We start from the raw sequence: 18766 nt of genomic DNA, 5'->3' as shown, positions 1-18766 counted from the left end.
ATGCTGAGTCCTGACCGACCACGGGGCCATGGTTTCCTGGACGCAACTGTGTATCTGTCAAAGCTCCTGCAAGCTGTTTGCAGATACGGGGTCCGGAGCCCAGCATGCAGCATGTCCTCATAACCTGGGGTCCCCACCTTGCAGCACTTCAAACACAGCAGTGGGGCTGCCATCCACACAAGACCAACAGGAAGACCTCTCCCTGACTCGCCTGCCTTTTTGATTTGTCTCCTTTCCACCTCATGTTAGAGGAACACGGCATCATTTCCCACATGGACAGCTGACGAGAATAAGCTACGATGGGTGCCGTTCTGCGTTTTCCCCAATACCTCCCTGTCTGTGTTCCTCCGATTTCCTCGGGTCAGCCTTCCACAGCCACGGCCAGGAGCAGGCGTGCCTCTCACCCAAACCCCACAACCACACAAGAGCAGGCTGGCTGGATAAGTGTAGGCGAAATCAGGCCGTCAGAGCTACGAACGAATGCCATGTCCTGGGCACTCACGATGTGCAAATGTCTCAGTTCTTCCTTTTTCTAAATCACGATAAAACTGGTAACAAGCCTCCACTCACTGGCTAAGATGAAATGCAATTTTACATTTTCAGGGCTCTTTGTTTGTTTGTTTTTTCAAGGGCGGTCCTTCAGGCTGTTAAGTTTGGGCCACAGTGCTGGCAAACCCACCCAGGCTGGCCCCTGGCTGGGAGGTGAGGTGAGGAGGCTGGGCCTCTGCTCACACCATTACCAGTCAGTCCACTCCAGCCCAGCAGGGTTCCCGAGACTCTACGCAGGCTGCTAGGCTGCAACAAAGCTGCCCAACGCCCATGAGCCACCCCTCTGGAGAGCCTTCCACCCTGAGACCGCCAAGCGCCAGCCTAGGTCTCTGCTGCCTCATCCACTGCCCTCCAGGCTCAGAGACTGGGCACTCCCAGGTCTGAGCCTCATTCTAAAAACCAGGAGTGAGAGGACAGACAGCAGAAGCAAGAAGAACTACAATCCTGCAGCCTGTGGAACAAAAACCACATTCACAGAAAGACACACAAGATGAAAAGGCAGAGGGCCATGTACCAGATGAAGGAACAAGATAAAACCCCAGAAAAGCAACTAACTGAAGTAGAGATAGGCAACCTTCTAGAAAAAGAATTCAGAATAATGATAGTGAAGATGATCCAGGACCTTAGAAAAAGAATGGGGGCAAAGATTGAGAAGATGCAAGAAATGTTTAACAAAGACCTAGAAAAATTAAAGAACAAACAAACAGAGATGAACAATACAATAACTGAAATGAAACCTACACTAGAAGGAATCAATAGCAGAATAACTGAGGCAGAAGAACGGATAAGTGACCTGGAAGACAGAATGGTGCAATTCACTGCTGCAGAACAGAATAAAGAAAAAAGAATGAAAAGGAATGAAGACAGCCTAAGAGACCTCTGGGACAACGTTAAACGCAACAACATTTGCATTACAGGGGTCCCAGAAGGAGAAGAGAGAGAGAAAGGACCCGAGAAAATATCTGAAGAGATTAGAGTTGAAAACTTCCCTAACATGGGAAAGGAAATAGCCACCCAAGTCCAGGAAGCGCAGAGGGTCCCATACAGGATAAACCCAAGGAGAAACATGCCGAGACACATAGTAATCAAACTGGCAAAAATTAAAGACAATGAAAAATTATTGAAAGCAGCAAGGGAAAAACGACAAATAACATACAAGGGAACTCCCATAAGGTTAATGGCTGATTTCTCAGCAGAAACTCTACAAGCCAGAAGGGAATGGCATGATATATTTAAAGTGATGAAAGGGAAGAACCTACAACCAAGATTACTCTACCTAGCAAGGATCTCATTCAGATTCAATGGAGAAATGAAAAGCTTTACAGACAAGCAAAAGCTAAGAGAATTCAGCACCACCAAACCAGCGCTACAAAAAATGCTAAAGGAACTTCTCTAAGTGGGAAACACAAGAGAAGAAAAGGACCTACAAAAACAAACCCAAAACAATTAAGAAAATGGTTATAGGAACATACACATCAATAATTACCTTAAACGTGAATGGATTAAATGCTCCAACCAAAAGACACAGGCTTGCTGAATGGATACAAAAACAACACCCATACATATGCTGTCTACAGAGACCCACTTCAGACCTAGGGACACATTCAGACTGAAAGTGAGGGGATGGAAAAAGATATTCCATGCAAATGGAAACCAAAAGAAAGCTGGAGTAGCAATACTCATATCGATAAAACAGACTTCAAAATAAAGAATGTTACAGGAGACAAGGAAGGACACTACAAAATGATCAACGGATCAATCCAAGAAGAAGATATAACAATTATAAATATATATGCACCCAACATAGTAGCACCTCAATACATAAGGCAACTGCTAACAGCTATAAAGGAGGAAATCGACAGTAACACAATAATAGTTGGGGACTTTAACACCTCACTTACACCAATGGACAGATCATCCAAACAGAAAATTAATAAGGAAACACAAGCTTTAAATGACACAACGGACCAGATAGATTCAATTGATATTTATAGGACATTCCATCCCAAAACAGGAAATTACACTTTCTTCTCAAGTGCACATGGAACATTCTCCAGGATAGATCACATCTTGGGTCACAAATCAAGCCTCAGTAATTTTAGGAAAATTGGGCTTCCCTGGTGGCGCAGTGGTTGAGAGTCCGCCTGCCAATGCAGGGGACACGGGTTCGTGCCCCGGTCCAGGAAGATCCCACATGCCGTGGAGCAGCTGGGCCTGTAAGCCATGGCCGCTGAGCCTGCGTGTCCGGAGCCTGTGCTCCACAACGGGAGAGGCCACAACAGTGAGAGGCCCGCGTACCGCCAAAAAAAAAAAAAATTAAGAAAATTGAAATCATATCAAGCATCTTTTCTGACCACAGCGCTATGAAATCAGAAATCAATTACAGGGAAAAAAACGTAAAAAACAAAAACACATGGAGGCTAAACAATACGTTACTAAATAACCAAGAGGTCACTGAAGAAATCAAAGAGGAAATCAAAAAATACCTAGAGACAAATGATAAGGAAAACATAATGATCCAAAACCTGTGGGATGCAGCAAAAGCAGTTCTAAGAGGGAAGTTTATAGCAATACAAGCCTATCTCAAGAAACAAGAAAACTCTCAAATAAACAATCTAACCTTACACCTAAAGGAACTAGAGAAAGAAGAACAAACAAAATCCAAAGTTAGCAGAAGCAAAGAAATCAAAAAGATCAGAGCAGAAATAAATGAAATAGAAACAAAGAAAACAATAGCAAAGATCAATAAAACTAAAAGCTGGTTCTTTGAGAAGATAAACAAAATTGATAAACCATTAGCCAGACTCATCAAGAAAAAGAGGGAGAGGACTCAAATCAATAAAATTAGAAATGAAAAAGGAGAAGTTACCACAGACGCTGCAGAAATACAAAGCATCCTAAGAGACTACTACAAGCAACTCTATGCCAATAAAATGGACAACCTGGAAGAAATGGACAAATTCTTAGAAAGGTATAACCTTCCAAGACTGAACCAGGAAGAAATAGAAAATAGGAACAGACCAATCACAAGTAATGAAATTGAAACTGTGATTAAAAATCTTCCAACAAACAAAAAGTCTAGGACCAGATGGCTTCACAGGTGAATTCTATCAAACATTTAGAGAAGAGCTAACATCCATCCTTCTCAAACTCTTCCAAAAAATTGCAGAGGAAGGAACACTCCCAAACTCATTCTATGAGGCCACCATCACCCTGATACCAAAACCAGACAAAGATACTACAAGAAAAGAAAATTAAAGACCAATATCACTGATGACTATAGATGCAAAAATCCTCAACAAAATACTAGCAAACAGAATCCAACAACACATTAAAAGGATCATACACCATGATCAAGTGGGATTTATCCCAGGGATGCAAGGATTCTTCAATGTATGTAAATCAATCAATGTGTTACACCATATTAACAAACTGAAGAATAAAAACCATATGATCATCTCAATAGATCCAGAAAAAGCTTTTGACAAAATTCAACACCCATTTATGATAAAAACTCTCCAGAAAGTGGGCACAGAGGGAACCTACCTCAACATAATAAAGGCCATATATGACAAACCCACAGCGAACATCATTCTCAATGGTGAAAAACTGAAAGCATTTCCTCTAAGATCAGGAACAAGACAAGGATGTCCACTCTCGCAACTATTATTCAACATAGTTTTGGAAGTCCTAGCCATGGCAATCAGAGAAGAAAACAAAATAAAAGGAATACAAATTGGAAAAGAAGAAGTAAAACTGTCACCGTTTGCAGATGACATGATACTATACATAGAGAATCCTAAAGATGCCACCAGAAAACTACTAGAGCTGATCAATGAATTTGGTAAAGTTGCAGGATACAAAATTAATGCACAGAAATCTCTTGCATTCCTATACACTAATGATGAAAAATCTGAAAGAGAAATTAAGGAAACACTCCCATTTACCACTGAAACAAAAAGAATAAAATACCTAGGAATAAACCTACCTAGGGAGACAAAAGACCTGTATGCAGAAAACTATAAGACGCTGTTGAAAGAAATTAAAGATGATACCAACAGATGGAGAGATATACCATGTTCTTGGATTGGAAGAAACAAATATTGTGAAAAACAATATAGTGAAAATGACTATACTACCCAAAGCAATCTACAGATTCAACGCAATCCCTATCAAATTACCAATGGCTTTTTTTTTTTACAGGACTAGAACAAAAAATCTTAAAATTTGTATGGAGACACAAAAGACCCCGAATAACGAAAGCAGTCTTGAGGGAAAACAACAGAGCTGGAGGAATCAGACTCCCTGACTTCAGACTATACTACAAAGCTACAGTAATCAAGACAATATGGTACTGGCACAAAAACAGAAATATAGATCAATGGAACAGGATAGAAAGCCCAGAGATAAACCCATGCACCTATGGTCAACTAATCTATGACAAAGGAGGCAAGAATATACAACAGAGAAAAGACAGTCTCTTCAATAAGTGGTGCTGGGAAAACTGGACAGCTACATGTAAAAGAATGAAATTAGAACATTCCCTAACACCATACACAAAAATAAACTCAAAATGGATTAGAGATCTAAATGTAAGATTGGACACTATAAAACTCTTCGAGGATAACATAGGAAGAACACACTTTGACATAAATCACAGCAAGATCTTTTTTGATCCATCTTCTAGAGTAATGGAAATAAAAACAAAAATAAACAAATGGGACCTAATGAAACTTAAAAGCTTTTGCAACTCAAAGGAAACTACAAACAAGACGAAAAGACAACCCTCAGAATAGGAGAAAATATTTGCAAACGAATCAACGGACAAAGGGTTAATCTCCAAAATACATAAACAGCTCATGCAGCTCAATATTAAAAAAACAAACAACCGAATCAAAAAATGGGCAGAAGACCTAAATAGACATTTCTCCAAAGAAGACATACAGATGGCCAAGAAGCACATGAAAAGCTGCTCAACATCACTAATTATTCGAGAAATGCAAATCAAAACTACAATGAGGTATCACCTCACACCAGTTAGAATGGGCATCATCAGAAAATCTACAAAGAACAAATGCTGGAGAGCGTGTGGAGAAAAGGGAACCCTCTTGCACTATTGGTGGGAATGTAAATTGATACAGCCACTATGGAGAACAGTATGGAGGTTCCTTAAAAAACTAAAAATAGAATTACCATATGACCCAGCAATCCCACTACTGGGCATATACCCAGAGAAAACCATAATTCAAAAAGACACATGCACCCCATTGTTCACTGCAGCACTATTTACAATAGCCAGGTCATGAAAACAACCTAAATGCCCGTCGACAGACGAATGGATAAAGAAGATGTGGTACATATATACAATGGAATATTACTCAGCCATAAAAAGGAACGAAATTGGGTCATTTGTAGAGATGTGGATGAATCTAGAGACTGTCATACAGAATGAAGTAAGTCAGAAAGAGAAAAACAAATATCGCATATTAAGGCATATATGTGGAACCTGGCAGAATGGTACAGATGAACTCGTTTGCAGGGCAGAAATTGAGACACAGATGTAGAGAACAAACGTATGCACACCAAGGGGGGAAAGCAGCAGCAGGGGTGGGGTGGTGTGATGAACTGGGAGACTGGGATTGACATATATACACTGACGGGTATAAACTGGATGACTAATAAGAACCTGCCGTATAAAAAAATAAATAAAATAAAATTCAATAATAAAAATAAATAAATAAATAAACAAAAACCAGGAGCATCCTCCACCCTGCAGAACGAGGTTGGCCCTCTTGAAAATACTGCTCATTCTTTTCAGATAAGCCTACAGGAAAATAAAAGCATAATTCATCCACTGATCTTACTGGACCTCTCCTCTCCCAGGCCTATGAGGTAAATATTACTACTGTTATTCCCATGTCAGAGATAAGGAAACTGAGGCTTAGAGATGACAAATAAATTGCCCAAGGTTATCTAGCAACGGAGGCAGTCTCTCCCGCTCACTCGAGTCCCAGGCTGCCCAAAGGGGCAGGGAATGTGGCAGAGCATCTTCCTTTTTAATAGTTACTTTAATAGCCATGTTAATGTAACGGAAACACCAGTAGCCATCAAACTCATGATTTTAGTGGGAACTCTAAATTTGGCCTTAAAATGATTTTAAGTTGTTTTGTTTCTTTTTTTTCTTTTTTTTTTTTTGGCCATGTCTCGATCTTAGCTCCCCAACCAGGGATGGAACCCAGGCCCACAGGAATGAAGGTGCCGAGTCCTAACCACTGGGCCGCCAGGGAAGTCCCAAAATGATTTTCTTTGTAAACAGGTTTTTGATGTGTTGAAATAACTTTCTCGGCTCAAGCTGGAGCTGCTCCTGCCGAGGGTGCCATGTCGGTAAACCACACGTAGATGAGCAGCCCCCATAAATGCTCCGCTTGACCACAAGTGCAGGATATGCGTCCGCCAAACCCCCACGCCAAGCCAACCCCCGTCCCTACACTTACTTCCTTATTCCTTCTCACCCAAACGAGGTTGACTCTTTGGCCCCATTCAGATCAGGTATTTTCTCTTTTTCTCCTCCTTGTTCTTTATTCTTTATCCTTAGAAAGCGTCCTGCTTCCCGGCCCCATTTTGCAGTGGCACCCTGGAGTCTAAAACTCCCACGGAAACTGCCTTTCTGGGCAGAGGACCTGGGGAAAGGTATGCCTGAGGTCTAAAGAGTGTGCATGGGGGGAAATATCCATCTTTTCTCTGCTTTTCGTCTCCTGGCTGTGCCCCAAGGGCAGCCCTCGTCACAGAACTGTGCAGTGGCAGGTGGGCAGCTAAAGTTCCGAGGAACCCCATCTTTCTGGCCAGAGCACCAGAAAAGGGGCCCCTGTGAGTCAGAGGACGTGGGGAGAATCCTGCAAAGGAGAGGGCTGAAGAAGGGATGCCTGATTCTGGAAAGGAGTCCGTACCACAGCCTGGGCTCACATCTCCCCTGTGCACACACATCCCAGACCCAAATCACCACAGCAAAGCCGGACACTGGAACCACCACCCACGGAGGCAAAGCAGAACTTGCAGTCTGAGCTGTTCCAGGGCGGCTGCCACTAAAACAGCCCAAAAGTCAGTATGTTCCAGAGGATTCTAACAGGACTCAGACCCTGAACAGCACAATATTCAAAATGTCCAGGATCCAATCTAAGATTACTCCACATATAAAGAGTCAGGAAAATTGACCGATTCTCAAGAGAGAAGATAACCAGCAGATGCCAGCCTGGGGGTAACCCAGATGTCGGGACTGTCAGACAAAGACTTTAAAACAGCTGTTTAAAGTTAAGCTCCATGATGCAACGGTAAATATATTTGAAATGAATGGAAAGGTAGAAGTTCTCAGCAGAGAAACAAATAATTTAAAAGGACCAAATGGAAAATTAACAATTAAAAAAAAATACATGGCCTAAAATTAACAATTCTCTGGAGGGCCTAATACCAGACGGAGGTGACAGAAAGAAAAAATAAGGGAACTTGAAGACAGATCAATAGAAATAATGAACAGAGAGGATAAAGGTTGAAAAAAACAATATGGACTTCCCTGGCGGTCCAGTGGTTAGGACTCTGCGCTTCCACTGCAGGGGGCACAGGTTCTATCCCTGGTTGGGGAACTAAGATCCTGCAAGCTGAGTGGCGTGGCGAAAAAAAGAAAAAGAAAAAGATAATATGGACAGTTTGAGCATTGTGTCATAGGAGTCCCAGAGATGAGAAAAAGATTGGTGCAGAAAAAACAAAAATACTTGAAGAAACAGTGGTTGAAAACTTCCCACGAAGCTCAGTGAACACCAAACTGGATAACATAAAAATTAAACAAAATAGAACAAAACCACAAACCTCTACACATCAAACTCAAAGTGCTGAAAACTGAAGATAAAGAAAACATTTTGACAGCAGCTAGAGAAAAATGATATATTACATGCAAAAACACTTGGAATGATCACAGATTTCTCATCAGAAATTAAAGAGGACAGAAACAGTGGGAAAACATTTTGACAGTGCTGAAGGGGGAAAAAAAAGAACTGTCAACCCAGAATTCTACATGCAAGAAACCATATTTCAGGAATGAAGATAAAATACATTGCAGAAGGAAAACAAAGAAAATTCATCAATAGCAGACTTGCTCTAAAAGAGAAGGTAAAGGAAATTCTTCGAACTGCAGGGAAATTACACCAGAAAGAAGCATGGATAGGACTTCCCTGGTGGGAAGTGGTTAAGAATCCGTCTGCCAATGCAGGGGACACGGGTTTGAGCCCTGGTCTGGGAAAATCTCACATGCCACGGAGCAGCTAAGCCCGTGGGCCACAACTACTGAGCCTGCGCTCTAGAGCTCAAGAGCCACAACTACTGAGCCCATGAACAGCAACTACTGAAGCCGGCGTGCCTAGAGCCTGTGCTCCACAACAAAAGAAGCCACCGCAATGAGAAGCCCGTGCACCGCGACAAAGCCTAGCCTCTGCTCTCTGCAACTAGAGGAAGCCCGCGTGCAGCAAGGAAGACCCAACGCAGCCAAGAATAAATTAATTAATTAATTTAAAAAAAAAGAAGCGTGGATATTCAGGAATGAAGAAAGAACAACAGAAACAGTATATATATAGGGAGACTATCTTTCTCCTCTTAAGTTCTTTAAAGCAAGTATGGTTGTTGGAAGCAAAAGTTATCACATTGTCTAATGGGATTTTCAATGTATGTAGATGTAATATATGCAATAATACAACATAAATGGGAAGATAAAGGTACCTAAGTAGTTGTAAGGCTTCTACATTTTACATGAAGTGATAAAATATTAACTTTAAGTAGACCGTAGGATGTTAGCAATGTATATTATAATCTCTAGAGCAATCACACACAGAAAATAATACATAGAGATGGACCCAAAAAGCCAACCGATGAATTAAAACGGAATTCTAAAAAATATTTGAATAACCCAAAGGAGGTAGGAGATGGGGAAGGGAGGAACGGAAAACAGAGGGACAAACGGAAAATAACAAAATCATGGACTTAATCCAACCATGTCAAAAATTACATTAAATATAAATCGTCCAACAATATCAATTAAAAGATAAAGTTCAATACACTGGATAAAAAACAGACAACAACAAAACATAAGACCCAACCGCGTTCTGTCTAAAAAAAACTCACTCTAAATATAACGACATAGGTAGATTAGACGTGAAAAGGTGGGAAAATATATGCCATGCAAACACTAATCAAAAGAAAGGTGGCTGGGCTTCCCTGGGGGCGCGGTGGTTGGGAGTCCGCCTGCCGATGCAGGGGATGCGGGTTCGTGCCCCGGTCCGGGAGGATCCCACATGCCGCGGAGCGGCTGGGCCCGTGAGCCATGGCCGCTGAGCCTGCGCGTCCGGAGCCTGTGCTCCGCAACGGGAGAGGCCACAGCAGTGAGAGGCCCGGGTACCAAAAAAAAAAAAAAAAAAAAAAAAAGAAAGCTCGTGTGGCCATATTAACATCAGACAAATATTAGACTTCAGAACAAGGAAGATTACTGGGAATAAAAGGGGAACATTACATAATTGTAATGGGGTAAATACACCAAAAAATGACACATTACATATAGCAAAACAGCTTGTATGACCACATATATACCACTATGCACGAAAAAGACATAAATCCTAAATGTGTAAGCACCTAACAACAGATTTTCAAAATACATGAAGCAAAACCTGAGAGAATTGAAAGGAAAAATAGACATTCTATTGGGGAGTGGGGGAGGGGGAAGAAGGATAGGAGAGAAATAATAAAAACAAAACAAATATGTGAAACAGTATGTCGATGGTGGTGGGCGCTAAGCAGGACTCATGATCTGTGGGTATGGGTGCGGCATACGTGCCATTCTGTAGAGGTCAGGGAAGGCCTTGCTGAGCAGAGATGTGAACAAAGTCCTAGAAATAATGAGAGCTGATCCACGGGTATCTGCTGGAGGAGCGATCCAGTCTGGTGCAAAAGCCTGCAGGTGAGAATGTCCTTGGGAAGCCAGGACAGCTGAGCCCAGGTAGCAATGGGAGCCCTGTAGGAGGGGAGGGCAGCAAGCGTGCAGGGCATTGGAGGGCACTGCAGGCCACTGTGAGGATTCTGGCTATCATTTTCAGTGATGGGAAGCCATTCAACGCTTTTGAGTGGAGAAGCGACCTCATACGACTTCCGTTTTTTGTGTTTTTTTAATTAATTAATTTATTTATTTATTGGCTGTGTTGGGTCTTTGATGTTGCACACGGGCTTTCTCTGGTTGCGGTGAGTGGGGGCTACTCTTCGTTGCGGTGCGCGGGCTTCTCATTGTGGTGGCTTCTCTTGTTGCGCAGCACGGGCTCTAGGCACGTGGGCTTCAGTAGTTGTGGCACGCAGGCTCAGTAGTTGTGGCACGCAGGCTCAGTAGTTGTGGCTCACAGGCTCTAGAGCACAGGCTCAGTAGTTGTGGCACACGGGCTTAGTTGCTCTGTGGCATGTGGGATCTTCCCAGACCAGGGCTTGAATCCGTGTTCCCTGAATTGGCAAGTGGATTCTTAAGCACTGCGCCACCAGGGAAGCCCCGGAGTTTTTAATTTTACGTCCAACTTGCCAATGTTTTTTCAAAGATTGTGCTTTTGGTGTTGCACTTAAAAACTCATTGCCAATAAGTCAGACAGAGAAAGACAAATGCTAGATGTTATCACCTATACGTGGACTCTAAAAAAGTAAAACAAAGGAATGAATATCACAAAATGGAAGCCGACTCACAGATATAGAGAACAAACTAGTAGTTACCAGTGGAGAGAGGGAAGAGGGAAGGGGCAAGACAGGGGCAGGGGGTTAAGAGATTCAAACTACTATGTATAAAATAAATAAGCTACAAGGATATATTGTACTAAACAGGGAAAATAGTCAATATTTTATAATAACAATAAATGAAGTATCCTCTTGAAAAATTGTGAATCACTATGTTGCACAGCTGAAACTGATATAATATTGTAAATCAACTATACCTCAAAATAAAACAAAACAAACAAAAAAATCTCAGTGTCAAACATGAGATCACCTAGATTTCCTCCTATGTCACCTCCTAGTTTTTTGCTTTACATTTAGGTCGATGATCCATTTTGAGTCAATTTTTGTTTCAATTGAAGGACAATGTCTTGACTTATTATTTTCAGTTTTATTGCACATGGATGCCCAATTGTTCCAAGACCATTTGTTGAAAAGTCTATCCTTTCCTCACTGAATTTCCTTTGCTCTTTGGTCAAAGATCAGTGGAATGTATTTGTGTGGATCGATTTCTGGGCTCTCTATTCTGTTCCCTTGACCTAGTTTGTCTGTTCTTTCACCAATATCTCACCGTCTTGATTACTATAGCTGTATAGTCTTTTTTTTTTAATAGATTTTATTTATTTATTTATTTATTTTTGGCTGCGTTGGGTCTTTGTTGCTGCGCACGGGCTTTCTCTAGTTGTGGTGAGCAGGGGCTACTCTTCGTCGCAGTGCGTGGGCTTCTCATTGCAGTGGCTTCTCTTGTTGTGGAGCACGGGCTCCAGGTGCATGGGCTTCAGTACTTGTGGCACGTGGGCTCAGTAGTTGTGGCTCACGGGCTCTAGAGCGCAGGCTCAGTAGTTGTGGCACACGGGCTTAGTTGCCCCACGGCATGTGGGATCTTCCCAGACCAGGGATTGAACCCATGTCCCCTGCATTGGCAGGCGGATTCTCAACCACTGCGCCACCAGGGAACCCCCAATAGCTGTATAGTAAGTCTTAAAGTGAGGTAGTGTCATCCTCTGACATCGTTCTTCAGTACTGTGCTGGCTATTGTGTCTTTTCTGTCCATATAAAATTCATTAAAAACTTGTTGATATCTACAAAATGATTTGCTGGCATTTTGATTGGGATTGCACTGAATCTTAAGATCTTTGTGGGAAGAACTGACATCTTAACAATATTTAGAAACATGAAATATCTATCCATAAAGATGAAATATCTTCATTTGTTTAGATCTTTTTTCCATCTGTTTTGCAGTTTTCCTCATACAGATCCTGTATTTTGTTACATTTATACCTAAGTATTTCCCTTTCCCTCTCTCTCCCTCTTATCTCTATTGTGCTTTTTTTTTTTTTTTTTTTTTTTGCGGTATGCGGGCCTCTCACTGTCGTGGCCTCTCCGGTTGCGGAGTACAGGCTCCGGACACGCAGGCCCAGCAGCCACGGCTCACGGGCCCAGCAGCTCTGCGGCACGTGGGATCCTCCCGGGCCCGGGCGCGAACCCGCATCCGCTGCATCGGCAGGCGGACTCTCAACCACCGCGCCACCAGGGAAGCCCTCTATTGTGCTTTTAATTTCAAATTCCAATGTTCACTGTTGGTATATAGGGAGTCAAAGGACTTTTATATATAAAAATTGTATCCTGCAACCCTGCTATAATTACTTACTAGTTCCAGGAGTTTTTGTTGTTGTTGTTGCTGTTGATTCTTTGGGGATTTTCTTCATAGACAATTATGTCATCTGCAAGCAACAATTTTATTTCTTCCTTCCCAGCCTGTATAGCTTTTATCTCCTTTTCTTGCCTCATTATTAGCTAGGACTTCCAGTACAATGTTGATCAGAAGTGGTTAGAATGGGCATCCTTCCTTGTTCCTGATTTAGGCGGAAAGCACCTAGTTTCTCTCTGTGAAGTGTGATGTTAGCTGCAGGTGTTCTTTATCAAGTCGAAGAAGTTTTCCTGTTTTTTTTTTTTTTTTGGCCACTCTGCATGGCATGTGGGATCTTAGTTACCAGACCAGGGATTGAACCTGCACCCCCCGCAGTGAAAGTGCAGAGCTGTAACCACTGGACTGCCAGGGAATTCCCAGTTTTGTTTTGTTTTTTAACTGAAAGATATTGGAGGACTTCCCTGGTGGTGCAGTGGTTGAGAATATGCCTGCCAATGCAGGGGACACAGGTTCAATCCCTGGTCTGGGAAGATCCCACGTGCCGTGGAGCAACTAAGCCCGTGAGCCACAACCACTGAGCCTACATGCTGCTACTGAAGCTCGCACACCTAGAGCCCATGCTCCACAACAACAGAAGCCACCACAAGGAGAAGCCCTTGTTGGACTTCCCTGGTGGTGCAGTGGTTAAGAATCCGCCTGCCAATGCAGGGGACACAGGTTCAAGCCCTGGTCTGGGAAGATCCCACATGCTGCAGAGCAACTAAGCCCGTGTGCCACAGCTACTGAGCCTGCGCTCTAGAGCCCGCGAGCCACAACTACTGAGCCTCTATGCCACAACTACTGAAGCCTGTGTGCCTAGAGCCCGTGCTCTGCAACAAGAGAAGCCACCACTATGAGAAGCCCGCACACTGCAACGAAGAGTAGCCCCTACTCGCCACAACTAGAGAAAGCCCGCACATAGCAATGAAGATGCAGTGCAGCCAAATAAACAAATAAATAAAATTATTAAATAAATAAAAATAAAAATCTTAAAAAAAAAGAAGCCCGCGCACCACAATGGAGAGTAGCCCCCACTCACCGCAACTAGAGAAAGCCCACGCACAGCAACAAAGACCCAACACAGTCAAAAATTTTTTTAAAAAAATGACTTTTTTCATTTGCTTTTTTCTGCATCTATTGATATATGACTTTTCTTCTTTAGTCAGTCGATGTGAATTTCAGTAATTGATTTTCAAATGTTGAAGCAGGCTGCACACCTGGAATAAACCCTCCTTGGTTACGCTACATAATCTTTTTATGCGTTACTGCCTTCGATTTGCTCACATTTTGTCGAGGATTTCTGCATCTATATTCACGAGATGTTGACCCGTAGTTCTCCTTTCTCATAATACACTTACCAGGTTTTTGTATCAGGGAAAAGCTGGCCTCATAGAAGGAGTTAGGCAGTGTTCCCTCTGCTTCTATTTTCTGGAAGAGATTGTAGCAAATCGGCATCATTTTTTTTTTTTTTTACAGTTTTTATTTATTTATTTATTTTCGGCTACATTGGGTTTTCGTTGCTGCGTGTGGGCTTTCTCTAGTTGTGGCAAGTGGAGGCTACTCTTTATTGCAGTGCGCAGGATTCTCATTGCGGTGGCTTCTCTTGTAGTGGAGCACAGGCTCTAGGTGCACTGGCTTAGTAGTTGTGGCTCGTGGGCTCTAGAGAGCAGGCTCAGTACTTGTGGCACACAGGCTTAGTTGCTCCACGGCATGTGGGATCTTCCCAGACCAGGGCTCGAACCCATGTCCCCTGCATCGGCGGGCGGATTCTTAACCACTGCTCCACCAGGGAAGTCCCCAGCATCATTTCTTTCTTAACTGTTTGACAGAATTCACCAGTGAAACCATCAGCGCCTGGTGCTTTCTCTTTTGAAGGATGACTAATTAGTGATTCAGTTACTTCAATAGCTACAGGCCTATTCAGATTATCTATCTCTCCTTGTGTGTCTTCTGTTAGTGTTTTTGAACAATTGATCCAATTCATCTTAGTTATCAAATTTGTGGGCACAGAGCTGTTCATAATATTCCTTTGTTATCCTTTTAATACCTATAGGATCAGTACTGATGACCCTTACTTCATTTCTGATATTAGTAGTTTATGTCTTCTCTCTTTCTTTTTCTTGGCTATCAAGGCTAGAGGTTTATCAATTTTATTGATCTTATTAAAGAACCAGATTTCATTTTCACTGATTTTCTCTACTGATTTCCCCCCTTTTAGGGGACACAATGCCATGCACACACTAATCAAAAGAAATCCGGAAGTTAGCCAAATTAGTATCAGACGAAGTAGACTCCAGAGCCAGGGATATTATCAGGAATAAAAAGAAATATTTAAAGTGGCAACGGGGCCAATTCATCAAAAAGACAAAGCAACGCTAAATGTACACGTACCTAATACAGAACTTCAAAGTACACGAAACAAGTGATAACACGGAAAGGAGAAATGGTCAAATCCATCATTAGAGCTGGAAGTTTCCAACATTTCTCTCTCAGCAATGGATAGAACACAGGAACGGAAAATCAGAAAGGTTTTAGAAGATTAGAGCAATGCCATCAACCCACTGGACCTCAGTGACATTTCCTGAACACTTCACCCACAGCAGCAGTTCAAGGAACAGGCACCAGGGGAGTCCACATTCTCGGCAACAAATCTCAATACATTTTAAAAAGCACAGAAATCACACAAAGTATGTTCTCTGGGGAATTTCCTGGTGATCCAGTGGTTAGGACTCTGCACTCTCACTGCAGAGGGCCCAGATTCTATCCCTGGTTGGGGAACTAAGATCCTATAAGCGGTGTGGCCAAAAAAAACACAAAAAAACAAACAAGCAAAAAACAAAGTATGTTCTCTGCTCACAACATAGTTAAACCTGAAACTAATTTTGGAAACATATCTGGAAAATCCTCAAATATCTCTCAATTAAGACCACATTTCCAAATAAACTATAGGTCTGAGAAGAAATCATAATGGAAATTGAAAACATTTTCAACAGAAAACATATTATAATTTGTGGGATGTAACTAAAGTAGTGCTTAGAGGGAAAATTATAGCCTTAAATTCAGATGCTGTCATCCTTGTCCCTCCATTACACAGTTCCCTACCAACCTCTCACCAATGATTTCAGGATCATTGCTTACAAGCTTATTTCATAAGGTTTGCAAAATGTTGCTTCTCTAATTTTATTGACCCTTCTGCATGTACTGGCTAGAATGCTTTTTATAAATAAGTGCTTTCCCTCATCAACTATTTGGTTACCTTGAAATGTAAGGGTAAAATAAGAGAGGCAAGACTAATTGTTTTGCTTGAGTCTTTTATCTATTTTCAGAATGAGACAATGCCCCAGCAATATTCACCTGTGATCAACAGGATTTCCAAAAATAGCATTATGAAGAAATGAACTTAAACACATCGATCATATACAGCTTTTTACTCCTTTTGAGGCTCAAACTGTTCCAGTAGGGGGCCTCTTGAAGTTCTCCCCACCTCCAAACAATTTATCATAAACATTTGCCAACATACAGAATTGCTGAAAAGAATTTTCCAGTGAACAGTTATAAACCTACCACCTAGATTTCACAGTCAACATTTTTCTCTGACCAACACCACCAAGACTACTTACTTTCATCAAACTCTTTTCAGTTTAATGTGTATCCTTCTAGGTCTTTTTCTATGTATTTCACATATTTCCTTAATGTATTAGTCAGCTCCAGCTGCTGTAACAAAATACCACAGACTGGGAGGCTTAAAACAACACACATTTATTTCTCACAGTTCTGGAGGCCAGAAGTCCAAGATCAAGGTGTTGGCAGGTTTGGTTTCTCCTGAGGCCTCTCTCAAGACATGGGCCAGGGCTACAGCCACCTAAAGACTGGGACTGGAGGACCTGTTTCCATTTCAGATGTCTGGCAACTTGGTGCTATTGGCCAGGAACCTCAGTTCCTCCACACAGGGGGCCCCTCCACAAGCTTGAGCGTCCTCAGGACATGGTGGCTAGCTTCTTTCAGAGCCAGTGATCCGAGACAGAGAGCCAGGTGGAAGCTTACTGTTTCTTGGACCTACACTTGGAAGTCACATAGCATCACTTCTGCCACATCCTGTTCATTAGAAATGAGTGATCAAGTGCACCCCCTCTTATGGGGGGCAGGGTATGGCTTCCCTTTAGAAAGGAGTGTTGAAGGATTTATGAACCTATCCCAGAACCTATCCCCTCACTTCTGTGATGTTTTGATTCTTGAAAGTTGTTCCCACTGCACTGTATGTAATTCTAAGACAGTAGGAATCATAATTCCTTCTGCACCACTGAATCCCTCCCCACACAAGAGCCTCTTACTCTGGCCCTGACATACTCTGAACTTTAATCACAGCACTCCTCAGACTTTGGAGGGTGGAAGAACCGTTGATGGTCTTGGTGCTCTCGCTAGAACACTTGTGAGACAGAATTTGAAAATATACATTTTTTTTTGCATCGTGAGCACATTCATAATTTTACCTGCAGAACAGGATGTGACAAGTCCCTTCTCTGGGAAACAGTAATGAGTGGCTACTATTTACAACACCTGCATGCTGAAGAAGTCTTCCCTAAGAAATATATAGCTGCCAGACTCAAGTCAGCTGTTTTCAAGCTTTTCTGTGAATATCCACTTCTTTTTTTTTTTGTTTTTATAAATTTATTTATTTATTTTTGGCTGTGTTGGGTCTTCGTTTCTGTGCGAGGGCTTTCTCTAGTTGTGGCAAGGGGGGGCCACTCTTCATCGCGGTGCGCGGGCCTCTCGCTGTCGCGGCCTCTCTTGTTGCGGAGCACAGGCTCCAGACACATAGGCTCAGTAGTTGTGGCTCACGGGCCCAGTTGCTCCGCGGCATGTGGGATCTTCCCAGACCAGGGCTCAAACCCGTGTCCCCTGCATTGGCAGGGAGATTCTCAACCACTGTGCCACCAGGGATGCCCAATATCCACTTCTTATTCATTGATTTGTCACCAATAGCACCTTCTAGAAGAAAACGGCTGGCAGAGCCCAACGATCTATGAAAACTGCAGGTGAAGCTAGAAATTAGGAGGATAACTTTGACAGCCAGGAAAATTAGTTTGCCTTTGGGAAGCTGGTCCACGGGCCACGCACATAAAACGGGCTACCCCTCATTTTACAGGTGGGGAATCTGAGGCAGAGAGACCAAGGGGCCTGCCCACAGTTACAAAGGAGAAAGGAAGACGGGGAGGATTCAAACCCAAAGGTAGGCAACCTAAGAACCCTGGTTCTTTTCTTTTTTTCCTTTCCACTGTGGTAAAATATACCCAACATTCCATTTACAACTTTAGCCATTTTTCAGTGTAGAGTCCAGAGGCATTAAGTACATCCACACTGTTGTGCAACCGTCACCCACTATCCATCTTCCCAAAACGAAACTCTGTCCCCATTAAATCCTAACTCCCATTCCGCCTCCCCCAGCAGCCACCGCGTTCTTTTTTAGAAAGATTAAAGCATTTACACTGAGCGGTGGCCCTCATGCTCGGCAAAAAACAAAATACAAACACAGAATACCTTCCGGACGGAGCAAACCAAAGCCAGAGTCGCTGCGCCCCTGCGGCTCAGGTACTGCGACACCTGTGAGCGCGGGCCTCGCCGGCCACGCCGGCCACGCCCTCCCGCCCTGCACCCGTCGCTGGTCACACCCCTCTCCACGCGCCTGCGGTTGGCCCCGCCCCCGCCCCGCCCCCGTGGTCCGCACGCTCGCGCGTCTGGGGGGCGAAA

At 42.9% G+C, this 18766-nt stretch overlaps 1 protein-coding gene across 3 annotated transcripts in view; it reads right to left on the bottom strand.

Moving 5' to 3' along the window:
- Positions 1–18670, bottom strand: part of SNX8 (sorting nexin 8) — a 77204-nt gene extending 58534 nt beyond the window's left edge. For all 3 annotated transcript variants that reach the window (XM_079944253.1, XM_079944254.1, XM_079944255.1), the window contains exon 1: positions 18557–18670. The gene's annotated coding sequence lies outside the window, so the exon portion shown is untranslated. The remainder of the gene's footprint in view (positions 1–18556) is intronic.
- Between the last annotated feature and the right edge of the window lie 96 nt (positions 18671–18766).

The sequence above is a fragment of the Stenella coeruleoalba genome, assembly GCF_951394435.1.
Source record: "Stenella coeruleoalba genome assembly, chromosome: 15".
Taxonomy (NCBI): domain Eukaryota; kingdom Metazoa; phylum Chordata; class Mammalia; order Artiodactyla; family Delphinidae; genus Stenella; species Stenella coeruleoalba.
Note: the sequence above shows the minus strand (reverse complement) of the source record. Positions and strands in the feature narration are given on the sequence as shown.